The following is a 15055-nucleotide window of genomic DNA, read 5'->3' on the forward strand; positions in this document are numbered from 1 at the left end:
ACAGATTAATGAAGCCCTCATTAAAATTTTAATAAATCAATCGATTGTCCTCCATAAAATTCGTCCTCCCTCACTCGTTGCCCATCACCTCTGTAATCTCATAATACGTGCTCAGTGCGCCGCAGCGCGCGTGTTGGCGGCTAAACTGACAAACAATTTCGTAAATACTATTTTATGTGTGTCAAGTAGAATCTAAAATATAAAATGTAAACCACATTGATTTCCCTCTTGTTATATTGTTATGTGCTTTGCCATAAAATTGTACATTTAATAGTTTTCAATCCGCAGCGTAGCGCGTAGTAAAAACTTTAAAGTGTAAATAACGGACGCCATTATGCAACTCGCTGGGCTCAGCGGCTCGTGCACCCGCCGCCGAACCGCACGCCAAATGCGTCACAGCAGGTATCATAAATTGAAACTGCAGTTTGTGGTGCGTAGTTTATGTACAAAATGTGTACAGTGGGCAGCAATGTCGCGTATTATACACACATACGAAAAAAAGGAAATTTAAGGAATAGACTTCTAGAATTTAGTAGCAGTAGAGCTCCTTGTGAAAGAGTTCGTCCAGGGAAGTACTGCCACCGAACCTATTTTTGCCGCCAAGCAGTAATGTTAGCATTAGGGGAGAGCGGGGCTTAATGTTCCGATTTTCAAATAACTTGCAGTTTTACACTAAAAATGAAGGATTAGATTTTCAACATGTGGAAATATTGAACAAATGTTTATCGCTTTTTGTAATACTATAGTCTCTTCTACTAATATCTCAATAGTCTTTTTCATAGAGGCTAATTTTTGACAAATTTCGGAGCGGAACATTCAGCCCCGCTTTGGGGCGCATTGTTCCGCCTTCGAGGCAAATTGTTCCGCCTAGATTATGACAGAATAACAAAGATTTTCTTAAATAAAACCACCTACTTTATAATTGTATGTATGTAATGTTTATATTATGCACAACTAACTTAAAAAAAAAACAACTACATTCTTATTCATCAGTAATATTATTCATCGCTCATTTCTTCATCTGAATCACAGTAGAGACACACATAAGTGACTCTATCGTCTTGTCTAAATATTTGAGCCCGTTTGTAGTTTGGCATCCTTAAAACAAAGAAAAATGGTCACAAAAATTTTAATTATGATTGCAGGTCTTTGGGGGAAATTGTTCCTAGGAACAACCAGCCCCTCGAGGGAGGAACTTATAGCTCCAAATTACATTTTTATACGAAGACTGACATACCGGCAAAGTAATAGAATCAATGAAAAAAACACTCAAACAATAAGATTCCTTACTAATGTCACCACAATTTAGAAAAGTTACGTATGAATCGGCCCATAATAAACAAAGACAGACCAAAAAATTTAAGCAAGAAAAAATTTACTTACGTGATATTTTGACAGCTCCATACACATAGCCACACGTCGTCACTGGAGTAACTGAAATGGCTGCCGACAAGACGCATCACCTGACGCTTTAACGACGCTTTTCACAATTATTGCTACATATTTCCTTGCAAAGTTAATGCTGTGAGAACAACTTACCCCGGGAAGTACCGGCCCCGGTCTCCCCTATTGCGTTCCAGTTTAGAAGGGCAAGGGTGCTGGTGAAATTACAGGCACATGGGACTTGTCAACTTATGTCTCAGGGTGACGGGCGCAGTGGCAGTGCCCCTCAGATCTTTGCGATTGAAAGCTCTGAGTGGCACTGTAACTTTTATGGACAGGCGTGTAGCTTACCATCAGGCGACTTGATCGTCCTGTCAGTTGATATTATAAAAAAAAGGAAATCAAGTTTCTCAGTACGTACGATGCGTTTATTTGAAAAACATTGCTCTTTAGCAATATGGCAGCCCGTTACACATTACTCGCTTAACGTGCCATAAATATTCAAAAGGAAACTTTAAAAAATTAAGGTTTATGCTCTGTGCAGTATCAGTAAAACTGCTAAAAAACCTGACGATAATAATATCTAGTAGATTATTCGATGCGAAAGTTTGCCGTTTCCGTAAATTTTTACGCTCTAAAATATGTTCTGATCAGAGAGCGTTTTTGTGAAAAGCTTAATGCGGAAAGTTTCACCGCCTTTTATCAATATTCGTTTAAAATCTTCAAGAAGAAATTTATCTTAGTCGCGACTGGAAAAAGATATTTTGATTAAATATCGATTTTAAAGCAGGTAGTTCCGTGTTTTGGCCGGAAATATTTATTCATATTTTGGCGAGAAATTATTTTTTCATACAAAAGATTTTGTATTGATTTGTCCGAACGCTACTTTTTCTGTTTAACTGCCTCCGTGGCCGAACGATTACCATGCTGCTCTGCCACGCTGAGGCCCCGGGTTCGATTCCCGGGCCGGGAGAAATATTTGGGTGTTATTTGTGAGTGTCTACGTGTGTGTCTATGGCGCTCGCGATCAAGTCAATACAATTAGTCCTCATTTGCGAGAATACAAAAAATATGATACAATTGAGTCTAAAAGCTATGTGTCTCAGACAGCGTTACGGTTTTGTGTCTTTTGCGGTGGCCGCGAAACTTCCGCTAAAGGGTTTTCAGTTCGTCTCGTTGAAGCCTCCGCTGGCCAGAAAGCTTACTTCCGCTGAAGAATATGTTCTAGAAAGGTTTCAGGAATTTTCTATCTTTATAAGTATATAAAACATATTTAATAGATTATTTTCTTTATTACCGCCATACATAATCATGTATATATGTTACGTAATTACAAGTGTCCGTCTTGTCGATTCTTATATCAATTCTTGGATGAAAAATGAAAAAAAAAAAGTAATTTAGTACAAACAAAAAGTAATTTATACGAACACTTTTATATGAAAACAGGAATATGAAAACGTACCACCTTAATTCGGAGAATATTTATACTTTTAGATGTTATCTTAATGGATTTTACTGTTAATTGTTATATTTTTACCTATGGATTTGCTTGAAATACACCCCGGACTTGAACCTAGGTATAGAATCATTTTTTTTATTGAAAAATGTCTACCTAGGTTCACGTTTGAGACGTCTTTCAAGCAAATCCATAGATAAAAATCGATATATTCTTTTCTTATTTCAAAATCCCTCTTTTCAACCTGGGATTTCCTTTTTTTTTAGATTTTTAGGTCGTTTAATAAAAGACCGGAAACCGCAGCAAATAGCAGAGGCTCCGCACTTCCTGTAACTGTATTGATGGCCATAGAATCCATAACGTTCAATATCCTTACTTGTGACAAGCATTGGTGTCGTAAAATTGCTTCAGGACGTGAAATTAAATGATGTCAAATGATATAAAAAATACGGAGATAGTTTTCAACAGTTAAGTTTGAATTTCAAAAACCTTTTCCACGCTAGCATGGAAACACGTTTTTGTGCGCAGATTTCTATTGAGAAAGAAAGCCTTTCCGAGTTAGTGAGGTGAAAAATTAATTTATTTGCGAAGTATCATTAATTAATAAAGAATACCAACACTGATATATATTTCCAGTAGAATAAATGCTTTTTTTGTATTATTCATTTAGGTCTATTAAAAATGGAAACGGACAAATGTCTTGTTTGTTGGCGATCTAAACATCTGCCGTCTTTCATTTGCATGACAACAATTTCGTGTCAATAAATATTCCTCCGTTTAAGAAATTATTGTTGATTGGTTCACGAGTTCACAATATGGATGACCTTTCCGACTGATCCAGAACAGAGTAAGTACTAATATTGTACAATTTTAATCGTAAAACAGAAGGCCTATTCAAAATCAAGTATGTTTACTTGATTACTTACATTTTATTTAATTGATAGTCACTTGACGCAATCCTTTTAACGCCTCGACATTTGTCCGTCTTATATAATTTTTAGAGCATTTTTCGGACTAGAAATGACACTAGCTAATAAGGATTTCAATTGAAAGAAGCATACGCATAGGCGGTGAAATGTTTATATAATTTGTGCATTTTGCATTGTAAAAGTATAGCGACAACAAATTTGAAATATGTCTATTGGTTAGAGGGTGTGGTCGTTTAACCACACAAATAAATGTGATTTTTTTCACAATAACATCCATGTTGTGAATATAGATAATTCAGAATCAAATCAAAGCAGTAAGAAGATAGATTTATCAAATTTGTTCAAGTTTTCCACAAAAAATTTTTCTTACAAGAATTTACGAAAAATTCTAAAATTACTTGCTTAATTACATCTGAAAAACACTTCAATGTTCTGTTTGGAAATAAAAACAGATAACTTGCAACCGCAAACATTTTCTGAATTATTCAAAAGTTTTTGAACATAACCGCGGTAATTAACTCAAGGGATTTATATTTACTAGTCGCAGCACAAAAACCGGAACATTGCTCAGCCTAATAATACGCAGGATTTTGAATTAACACAAGTTGTATTAAATTTGCAGGGGAGTTGAGTTTATCTCAACTTAATTACATGCAGTGTATATCAGTCAACAATTTATAAATAAATCGATTATTTTTCCTAAACCATAGTGATGGACTAACTCTGTGTTCAGCAGTCGGTATGGAAGGACATCCAGCTAATAAATTTAATTCGGAAATGAGCCTCTTTGCTCACGTTTCTTCTTGCACCAAGCCGCGCTTGTGCCCTCTTTTTATATAAATAAGTGCGCATTTGACCTCTACCTTACTTGATGGAAAGCGACGATGAAGTCGACGATGGAGCATGCACACTTAAATAATTCCTAGTCACTCTCTTCCTGAAAAGGCCCAAGTTTCGGTCATCTCAATAATCGCTGTGCGGGAAAATGGAAGTGTACACTGAACGGCGCGTTTTTGAAAATAATCTTGACAATTAAACACGAAACAATTATGTGTAAAAAGTCGTGCATGGAGTACTGTTGCCACTTATGGGACGGCCCTGCTAAATACCAACTGGCCACCTTGAATTCAATCGATAAGCGGGTCAAGAGGCTTATAGGTGATTCGGATATAGTAGAGGCAAAGCTGCAGAGCCTGGAACACCGTCGTAAAGTTGCCTGCTTATCGGTATTCTACAGGATATATCACGGAGAGTATTCCACGCAATTGCATGATTTGATTCCGCCTTCCCCTTTCCATCAACGGGGGACTAGACGTGGGCTGGGGCTTCACCCTATGTTGTGGATATTCCCAGGATTCGCATGATGTATTTTACGCGTTTCGCTTCCACAGTTATATGGTGAGCGGCTACGGAATGGAATTCCCTGCCTGCGGACTTTTCTCCGAATGCTATGACATGAACCTTTTGAAAGCGAGAGTGATTTGGGATTATTTAAGTGTGCGTGCTACGTCGTTGACCTCATCGTCACTTTCCATCAAGTAAAATGGAAGTCAGGTGCGCACTTATTTTTTGTATAAAGGAAATCTCGAAGTATTTTTTTATTGCTAACCGGCAGCACTCCTCAAGCTCCATACACCACTGTCCTTACTGAGTGTACAAAGACAGAATTCTAGCAAAGAATATCTTTTAAAGCTGTTCAAGGTGTTAGTCGACTCCCCGGACGGTCGTAAAATGTATATGAGTTGTACTAATTACCATTTCACAGACTACCACGTTAATGACAATTTTAACTATGCCGAACCGTTTTAATTATGACATTTTTAAAATTATAAATTGGTTTTTAAATAATTATTGTTAATTATTATTCAGAACTATATTTTTTAAATTTATGATCATGGAGGTACAGGGTAATTGGTTTGAAGTTTATTAGTTCAAGGGTAAAGGGTCTTTCCCACTTTTACTCTATGAATATAAAGGTATTTCTGACAGCTCGAGTTGAAGTGTAAGTGTGGGGACCCCCTAGTTTAATTAATCAATCAAAAAGGAATAACTTTACTCGGCAAAATATTCGCTGACATGTACAACTTCGTAGAAAACAATAATTCACACAAACTTAATAGCAGAGAAAAAGGAGATATCGTGTAGCAACAAGCTACGCCGCAGACGTAGAGCCGCAATACCGTAGCACGTAGCGCCTTGGCTACTTTTGTAAAAGCTTTTTCCGCGTTTAGCTGTTTTAATTTTGTCTAGAATATTACCCGAAGCTAGGTCACAGAAATAATTAAAACGACTTTTGTATATGCCTAAAATGCACAATAAGAATAGTTTTCACTTTTATGTATCACAACATTACATTTGCGTCAACAAATATTACATTTCAAGGTGCAGGTTTTGTTAGCAAATATTTATAGACGAAATATATAAAAAAAATAAGTTTAATGTAGTATCCCTTCATTAACCGAGCACTGACTCAACTGACTGGTGACAGCCAGGCGGGGTCGCTTCTCAATCGAGCGATCCACGGTTCGAATCCCTATAGCGGCATGTACTTACGACACAGTTACTGAACCAAGTACTATGTTCAGTAGCAATATCTTTCGCTAACGATGAAGGAGAACATCGTGATTAAAACCTGCACTTTAAAGGAGTTTCAGGACTCTTGGAAAAACGTGTGAAGTTCTCAACTCGAATTCAGCCAGCGCATAGCTATTAGTGAGCTACGACCTAAGTCTGTGGAGGAGACCCTTGCCCCGCAGAGGGACGTACGTACGTTGTCGTTAAAATCACTACTGTATTCACTTGTTAATCACCTAAGAGCCTTATCGAGTGCGATGGCGATGCTCTAATAACTATATATCTAAGGACGAATCGATTATCATTTGCCAAGTGCTTTTCTATAACGAACAGGCTCTTCCCGTGGGTGTCGTGAAAGACGATTAGCCGACAAATCCGGGCGATTATCGCTCGCTCTTTGTCGTTCAGCGGATTACTTGTAAGATGCGAATATTAATATAATTATGTGACGTGCGTAGTTCAGCAACGCGTGTTAGCACAGCGATCCGTGGCCTCGATTTGTCCGTTTGCCTTTTCCTGTGCTCGCCATAAGACTGTATCGGGTGCTCCTGTCTTTAATTAAGACTCACTCGTCATCATGATGTGTAACATCTTTCGGATAGTTTATTTAGACCCCGTGCACATCTTCACGTACATGTGAAATGATTCAGACCCTGATAGTATTATTCCTATGATCACGTTAATGTCCAGTGTACATTATTATGAAAATATTGCATTCAAATTTGACCATAATATTATATTCTACATGACTATAGGGTAGACAATTAAAAAAATATGTTTTTCATACAGACCATGGGGATACTTGCTTGAAGCGTGTAATTGTATTTATTGGATGTTTAGCGCTTTTGCCATTGCAATTTGCTGGGTGTTGGGACTTGAAAAAAAATTCAAAAAGTGGTAGATGTGACAAATATCCAGCAGTGTAAACAATACCGTAGTTCGCCCGTAATATAATTTAAACATTCAAAGTTTGCTGTAAAAAACCTAATAGTTTGTAGTTATTTCGTCGGTTATCGCTATGTTGTAGCAGTAGTGTTGTATGCAGTAGCTTAAATGTGACGTTTTCAAGTGTAAATTTATTTTACCTATGGAATAAATAATCTTTGACTTTGTTCCCTAATTGGAACTGTACATTTTGGAACCGGATTTTTGTTCATAATGTTTCGATCATTTTGCTTTATTTTCAACGTTCAAAATGTAATGTGACATGAATTACTTACCGCGATGTTAGTCGATGTAAACTTTTTGTAGACTCGGTGTAACGCCAAGCGTCTAACCGGGAGCGCAACTGGCGCGGTCCCGCCGACTTCGGGTTTATATACCCGCAGCACTGTGCGGGGGCGAAAGGTGGAGCTTACCAGCGCTTGCGTGAACTAGTCCCTCCTCTTTTTGACAGCAAACGTCATCGATGACGTCACGAATTTGTGTAATGATGCTAAAAGGTTGATAGTTCAAGCTCCGCCATAGGTCCCCCATCATTCGTCAAAGCCTACACTAAACGATGTACAGTTGCATATTTGAGTTTTAAAATGTCACTGATTACATTGAACCGATATTATATTGGATTTGTTACGTGGGATCTCGATGATGATAGATCTCGTCACTCGCACCTGACGTGAAGGAGAAACAGGCATTATCGATAAAATAACGACGAAATTAATAGAATGCGGTGAAAATAGTAGTAATAAAGAACCATTGAATGGTTAGAACCTGTTGTGTGTTGACAACGTGTGATGATCGCATTTAACTGTTTCCCTTCATCGTAGAGGCGAGGCAATGACAACATCAACACCTATTTGTACAAAGAGCTGTCAATAATTGAGGGAGTTAGCTTTAGAGCTAGCGACTTTGCTATACAAGGATATACCTATATTTATTTTATTACAATTTGTTTTTTTTTATAACAACAAGCAACGGGACGAACAAGTCTTGTGGCTGATGGTAAACTACACGCCTGTCACGCTTTAAATTGCAAAGATCTGAGGGGCACTACCACTGCGTCCGTCACCTTGAGACATAAGTTGACAAGTCCTATGTGCCTGTAATTTCACCAAAACACTTACCCTTCAAAACTGGAACACAGGACACAGTCGCAAGGAGCTCTACTGCTACTAAATTTGTATTACAATAATATGAATTACATTACAAAACACTTTTAGTGTGAAAAACCCTTGTATTAACAAAGGCCTTCGTTAAATGCGTAGCAGTTCTTAAATGAATGAAAGAGCAATTGATTTTTAAATTACATTGTAATTCGCGGGAAACTTTGTGCTGGCAAAGTCCCAAGCATGTCTGGCATGCATCTTCCAAAAATTCGGCCACGAAATTCGGCCACGGGAACGTGAGGCTTTTGTGTCGGAATAGCTACGTCTACGAAGTAGCATAACGCTATTCCCAGAAAGACAAATAATACCTACGAGCTCAGCCTCATGTGTCTGCCGTTTCTGGTTCAGCATACCAGGATCAATAAACATCGTTAACAACAACGAAAGTACAGTTAATGGTAACTCGTAGTTGCTGAAGAAGAACAGAAATTTAAAACTTGTATTTGGGGTGGAGAGGCGAGACAAGAAAAAAGTTTGATGCTTAGTTACAAATCTAGTCAATCCACTGCCATAAAAACATAAAAATGTGGTATCCAAGGCCGATCAATAAAATACAGTATGCCAGTTGTACCTTGAGAGCAAAAAGATTGAACCAATGCCAGTTCTTACATTATGAAACCTTCACAACAGAGTTAACTGATCTCGATAAATAAACAACGGGGGCTAGTGTATTTGTACGTGTAAGTATACTTTACTATATAGTAAGTGTAAGTATATACTGTATATATTAACAGATACATTGAACACGAGTCCCGTTTAGGTAATGATATTTAATTAGTGTTACCTATTAATAAAAAGATTGTAGTGAATTAAAGTTTTAATTTAAACCAAACTGAAAACGATGTCGAACAGAGTAATCCTTGACGATGAATCTCAGAACCCGACAAATTAGACGTGAAATATGGAGTTAATTTCAGAAATCTCTATTTTAATCTCCCTGGATTGCAATTTGGCAAATGAAACTTCAATTTAAGACAACATTAGGGCTTGACGATATTTTCTTCGACGCAAAATATTTGCAAGACAGCATTTGATATTTGTTCACTTATTTTTGAGGAAACTGTAGACGTACTAAAGTCTGGTTCCTGCAACGCCCGTGAAATGGTGCCTTTCACGGGCGTTGACATTAAAAGCGTCCTTAAACTTGATGTCCCATTTAGGTGTTAACCCTTCTTGTTAAGAATGTAGTAGTCGTTACGTATTTGTTATAGCATAACTAAAAAAACATAATAGAAAGGCATATGCGAAATAGAACTGACTACACAAACGCTGTATTAAATTTTATTCTTGATTGTCAATAAAATTGATTGGCATCAATTAGTGCCGGCAGTTAAACGCAGTTTATGAGATTTTTACAGCATCTTTATTCTCCAGAAGATCAATTCAAAGCTGGGCCGTGCGGCGCATCCTAATTGATTTGCGAGAAAAAAATCATTATTATTACGCTTGAAAAAGTCAAGTAACAAAAAAACATTCCATTCCTTTTATTTAACAACGCAACGAACGAACACAAGACTATTTTTGGAATGACATGTTCGCTAAATTATCCTCTTTTTTGTTTAATAATCGCGAAAATCGATTCGTATTTTCATTCAGAATTTTATATTGTATGTACGCCGTAATGTTTACGGGCTTCTTGAGCTGCTGGGCAAAATGCATGACGGCTATCCTATTGACTTCGTATGCGTTAATAACTTATAGCTGTACTGACGACACGGTTTTGCTCAGCGCATCAGCTTATGGCTTACGAAAATTATTGCTTGTGTGTGCGGATTACGCCGTCCAACACGGGTTGAATGTAATCTATTAAAAAGTTAATACATGGTGTTTGAACCGGGCTGTAATCGTACATTTCAAGTGTGTCCCATCAAACTGAATGGTGTTCCATTAGAAAGAGTGAGAACTTTTAAATATTTAGGACATGTTGTTACGGCTGATCTGAAGGATAACATGGACATCGATCGGGAACGGAGCGTTCTATCAGTGAGAGCTAGAGATTATGATCTCCCGTAAATACGCATCGAGCTTGTGGGGCCCTCCGGACCTTTTTTTTATGATACAAGTGACGGGACGAACCACCCATCTGAACCGGAACGCGGTACTGCTTGGCGGCAGAAATTGGTCAGGTGGCAGTACGCTTTGGGCGAAGTCTTTTACAAGGAGTTCTACTGCTACTAAATGAGACGCAGTATAATGATATGTTCTGGTGCTGGTGGGCTGGTGGCTGCCCTGCTGCCGTGCGCGTGAGGGATGTTTGTAGAAGTAAGAGTGAACTGAGAAAGCAAAGCACTTCCCTGGCGCCGGCGCCAACCCCATCCAGTTCGTACTGTTCGTACACGAGACACTGTTGTCAATTGCATGTAGCCAGCAGTGGTTATTGTGTATAATTGTGTACCCTACAAATATTAGCGTTAAGTAGTTTACTAATTGTATGCGTCGATGTTTCTTGAAACAAATAAATAATTATTATTATTACGTTCCAATTCACGTCCGTTATTGTTGTAAAACGCGAATGGTTGCTGTGTCAATATTTAATATCGCAACCATTAATGTAATAAGGCCACATCTGCGAAATTACAACTTTTCAAGACAGAGGTTTAAATGTTCTACGACGAAATTATGGAGTTATAGAATTTCATATACACTTACATTTAGAGAATTTCTTTCATGTAGTTCGTATCATTTTTTGACTTTCATGTGATAAAACTTTTGACGTATTTATTTATTTATTTAAATATACCATCGGCACATACATAGAGGAACTTGCACTGTATTAGCATATATTTTTTTATACAGTATGTTGTACCATCACAGGCGTATACAGTGCGTAATTACTATAAGATAACATAAAAAAACTTTAATTTAAAAAGAAATAAAAATTATGTATAGAAAAGAAAAGAAAACTGCTGTCTAAAAGATTATCAAACAAAACCCCTAAACCCAGTTGTGACATGTCAACTTTGTCTGTCGTCACATTATTGAAAGTTCTCATGCCACGGTAAAATGGAGGAAAATGGACCACAGTACGAGATACTGGAACCGAAAATATATTTCGTGCTGCGTAACGTGGAAGCCTTCTGGGTATAGCCAAATTAACTTGAGATATTATTCGGGGCGTGTCGAGCTGGCTATATGGCTATATATACTTTGCAGAGAAAAGTTCTTAATAAATAATAAAAGACCTTATAGGGAAGAGAAGACGCGTGACCACTTGTGATTATATTGTACCAAGAATGCAAAATACTCATCTAACGTGTTTTTAACCGGGAATCTTGCTTAAGAAGCACGAGGCGACTTTGTTTTATTTAATGCTCTTTTTATTATTGATTTTTAATAAACAAAAAACGGGAAGTTGTAGCGGAATAACATATTTAATGACATTACGATTAAGTGAAAACGATCACAAAACTAAGTTTACGATTATGTGCCGACAACTGTAGTTTATAGCCACCGTTAAACTCAACCGTTAAGTTAACTACATGTTAACTACTGTAACGTCGAGACATGATTATGACAAATTTTACTGTATTGTTTTATTTCGGGGAATAGTTAAACGTAAATAAAACAATAGTGGTAGATAATGCTCACTTTGTTGCCTACACTGTATTTGTAGCGTCACTGCTGAAGCTATTTCAGACATAGTGAACTGCTGGGCACGGTTCTTTCCGAAATGATGGATTTGCCATTAAAGCGATGACCTCGGAGCTAAAATTTTGGCGGTCTCTCTGCTTTACTAATGGGGGCAAATAAACTGAACCACCGCTGTTTTTACGCTGATTAGTTTTGTTATAAAGGTTTCGTAACGTCAGAACCGTCAAGGCGTCAATCTGTTTGCTCCTAATGCATAACTATATTATGATTTGGTACTTTAGATACATTTTGTATTATTTTTATACTTAGTCGCCGCGAGTCATTCCGTGAACTAATAATCTCGTCTGAAATGCACGTCATTTTCTACATGCCAATAGCCTTTAGCAATTTCGGAGCGAGCTATTTCAGCAATGAACTGCTCCGGACACTTCTAGCGACCGAACGTTATCGCCTTTGACATAAAACATCTAGAAAAATACAATCCATCAAAATACTTAATACTAGCCAATATGTGTGTACAAACACGCGTAATATTGTTGATCTACTAGATTGAACATATCTGCGACCCCCCCCCCCCCCTCCCCACACCTATTGTGTGAGAGGGGGATGTTTGCATTGTAAATAGTTCGGGTAATTCGTGCCGGCCTTGCCATTGAGAGTTACGCGTAGTGTGACAGCAAATACAGAAATATTCGTAAATGTATGAAACGTAGAAATTAAAATCGTAAATGCATATCGTGACAGGGATTCGAACACATTTCAATGGAGAAATAACCGCTCTTCGAAAAGTCCAGCACCGCTCTTTCTCGCTCTCTTAGCCTGTTCCACAGGTGGGCAACAAAACAACTAGCAACTTAACGTCCCGTCTGTCAGTATTATGTAAATTACGTTATTCAACGAGCAAAGATTGTACCATTGGTTTAGTACACTATTTGTTCAAACTTCAATCAAGTAATGGACTCAACACAAATGTGATACAACCCACTCACGAACAACATAATCAGGCAGCTAACATAATATGCTTTTGCTAAGGTTGAAATAACATCTAAAATGGCTCTATTGTTATATATAAATAAGTATAGCAGTAGAGCTCCTTGTGAAAGAGTTCGTCCAGTGTACTTCCCGGGACGAACGCTTCCACGCTGCACGTAGTTACGTACAACAATATAGTTAATTTAGATGTTATGTGCTTCGCTTGCACAATCCACTCTTACTTCTACCATCCCTGACACGCTTTAGAAGTGGGGCAGCCCTCCGGCACCAGGAACGCGTTTATATACTGAGTCTGATTTAGTAGCAGTAGAGCTCCTTGTGAAAGAGTTCACCCAAAGAAGTACTGCCAGCTTACTTATTTCCGCCGCCAAGTAGTAATGTGAGCTTACTGTGTTCCGGTTTTGAAGGGTAAGGGTGCTGGTGAAATTACTTATGTCGCAAGGTGAAGGATGCAGCGGCAGTGTCCTTCAGATCTTTGCGATTTAAAGCTCTGAGTGGCGCTGCAACTGTCATAGTCACTTGTTCCTCTCGTCACTTGGTGTCACAAAAAGGGGTACCTGTAAATAAGTTTCACTTCTAGAAAAAACTAAACAGAGTTGGTAAAAAAAGGTAAAAACGGAGTTTTTAAATTTAGGCACTTAATAATAAAATAAAATCTAGGTATTTTTATCTTCTTTTAAACAAATTAACTTTTGTTACAACAGTTACCGGCAACATCCTGGAAGAGCTTGCTAAAGGCACGAAACGCTCGGCCGTGTGGGCGTCCAAGCCCCAGGACATCCCGACGAAGACCTCCAACTTTGCCAAGGACATCCTCTTGTTCCCGGATAAGTCCAAAGATGTAGGTGGTCTCAACGTTTGTAGCGTTTACATACATTGTACTTTAAAGCGCGAGTGTTTGTAGGAAATTCCAAGTGTACGTTGGTTTCGTAAAGACTAGGTCGCAAATGTATTAGTATTCTTTTCGATCTAGTTCTTATAGCACCAACTTTGGTTTGGATGCCATGCAGGCGATATTGGTGGCGTTGCTGGAAGGGTATATTCACTAGCGGACCAGCAGTGCCACAAAATGCATTGCTGTCATCAGCGTCCAGCACGTACATGACACGGGCAAGTGTTAAACCAATAAAAAAAAAAAAAATATGTGATTAATATCCCGAATTGAAATACCCTTTATTTTTGAGCCGTAAAGCTCACGCTTTGTAAAGCGTTTTGCCAACCATTTTACACGTGCAGCTTGCGGGTCACGTACACATAGAAAGCTTCTCACGCCCTGCGGTTCAGTGTAATGACACTCTTAGAATGCTGTTGGGGTTGTTACTGTAGCAACCCCAACTGCATGACTCGGGAATATTCTCTACAACGCGCGGGTACGACTTAAGCGCCATACCGCTAAAGAGAGTAGCGTCTCTGACGCGTAGGGCGCGAGGCAGCGCCAACGGCCTCCTTCGGCCTTGGCCGAGAGGGAAGATGGGCCAATATTGTGTCAATGGGTAGTTGCACATGTCGAGTGTGTTAGAACTGTCGTTGGATAGTTCGTAATGTAATTTACTGCTTGTGAGTTTTACTAATATAGTTTGTAAGGATTACTTAACACAATATAGATATTTGTCTGAAATAAAGTAAATTGCTATCATTATAGAAGTCCAGAGAAATCGATAATGAATGGTGGCTCTAAGAAGATTGAAGGAAGTTCGCGAATTTGGTACACTTCGCTGTTTTAAATGATGTACTGTACTATGGAAGCGCGTTTCAAACTTCTTTATTTCAACTGTTTTGTTTACACATGTAACTGTGCATGCCTGCTTCACTAGTCTCTCCATTATTGCGCCAAGGGGCGGCCGCAGTCAAAGCGTGTGGGCGCAGGTGCGAATTCATGCAACCTCATATGAAAACCGCCGGGGCGCTGTGTATTATTATCCTAAAACGAGCTAATACGGAAAACATTACTGTAATAAAGCGTTTTGTGTTATTCATTGCAGCCACAACGTAAATTCACACGCACCGAGGTGGCCGCGTGCGAC

At 38.4% G+C, this 15055-nt stretch overlaps 1 protein-coding gene and 1 long non-coding RNA gene across 5 annotated transcripts in view; one reads left to right on the forward strand and one right to left on the reverse strand.

The window, feature by feature from the left end:
- Positions 1 to 7622, reverse strand: part of LOC113227642 (prothoracicostatic peptides-like) — a 93873-nt gene extending 86251 nt beyond the window's left edge. For all 4 annotated transcript variants that reach the window (XM_026460606.1, XM_026460605.1, XM_026460604.1 and 1 more), the window contains exon 1: positions 7563 to 7622. The gene's annotated coding sequence lies outside the window, so the exon portion shown is untranslated. The remainder of the gene's footprint in view (positions 1 to 7562) is intronic.
- Positions 1 to 15055, forward strand: part of LOC113227643 — a 54589-nt gene extending 39534 nt beyond the window's left edge. The window contains exons 3-4 of the long non-coding RNA XR_003310220.1: positions 13736 to 13872; positions 15014 to 15055. This is a non-coding gene — a long non-coding RNA (uncharacterized LOC113227643). The remainder of the gene's footprint in view (positions 1 to 13735; positions 13873 to 15013) is intronic.

Source organism: Hyposmocoma kahamanoa, unplaced genomic scaffold, assembly GCF_003589595.1.
Source record: "Hyposmocoma kahamanoa isolate Upper Pololo Valley unplaced genomic scaffold, ASM358959v1 212, whole genome shotgun sequence".
NCBI classification, from domain to species: domain Eukaryota; kingdom Metazoa; phylum Arthropoda; class Insecta; order Lepidoptera; family Cosmopterigidae; genus Hyposmocoma; species Hyposmocoma kahamanoa.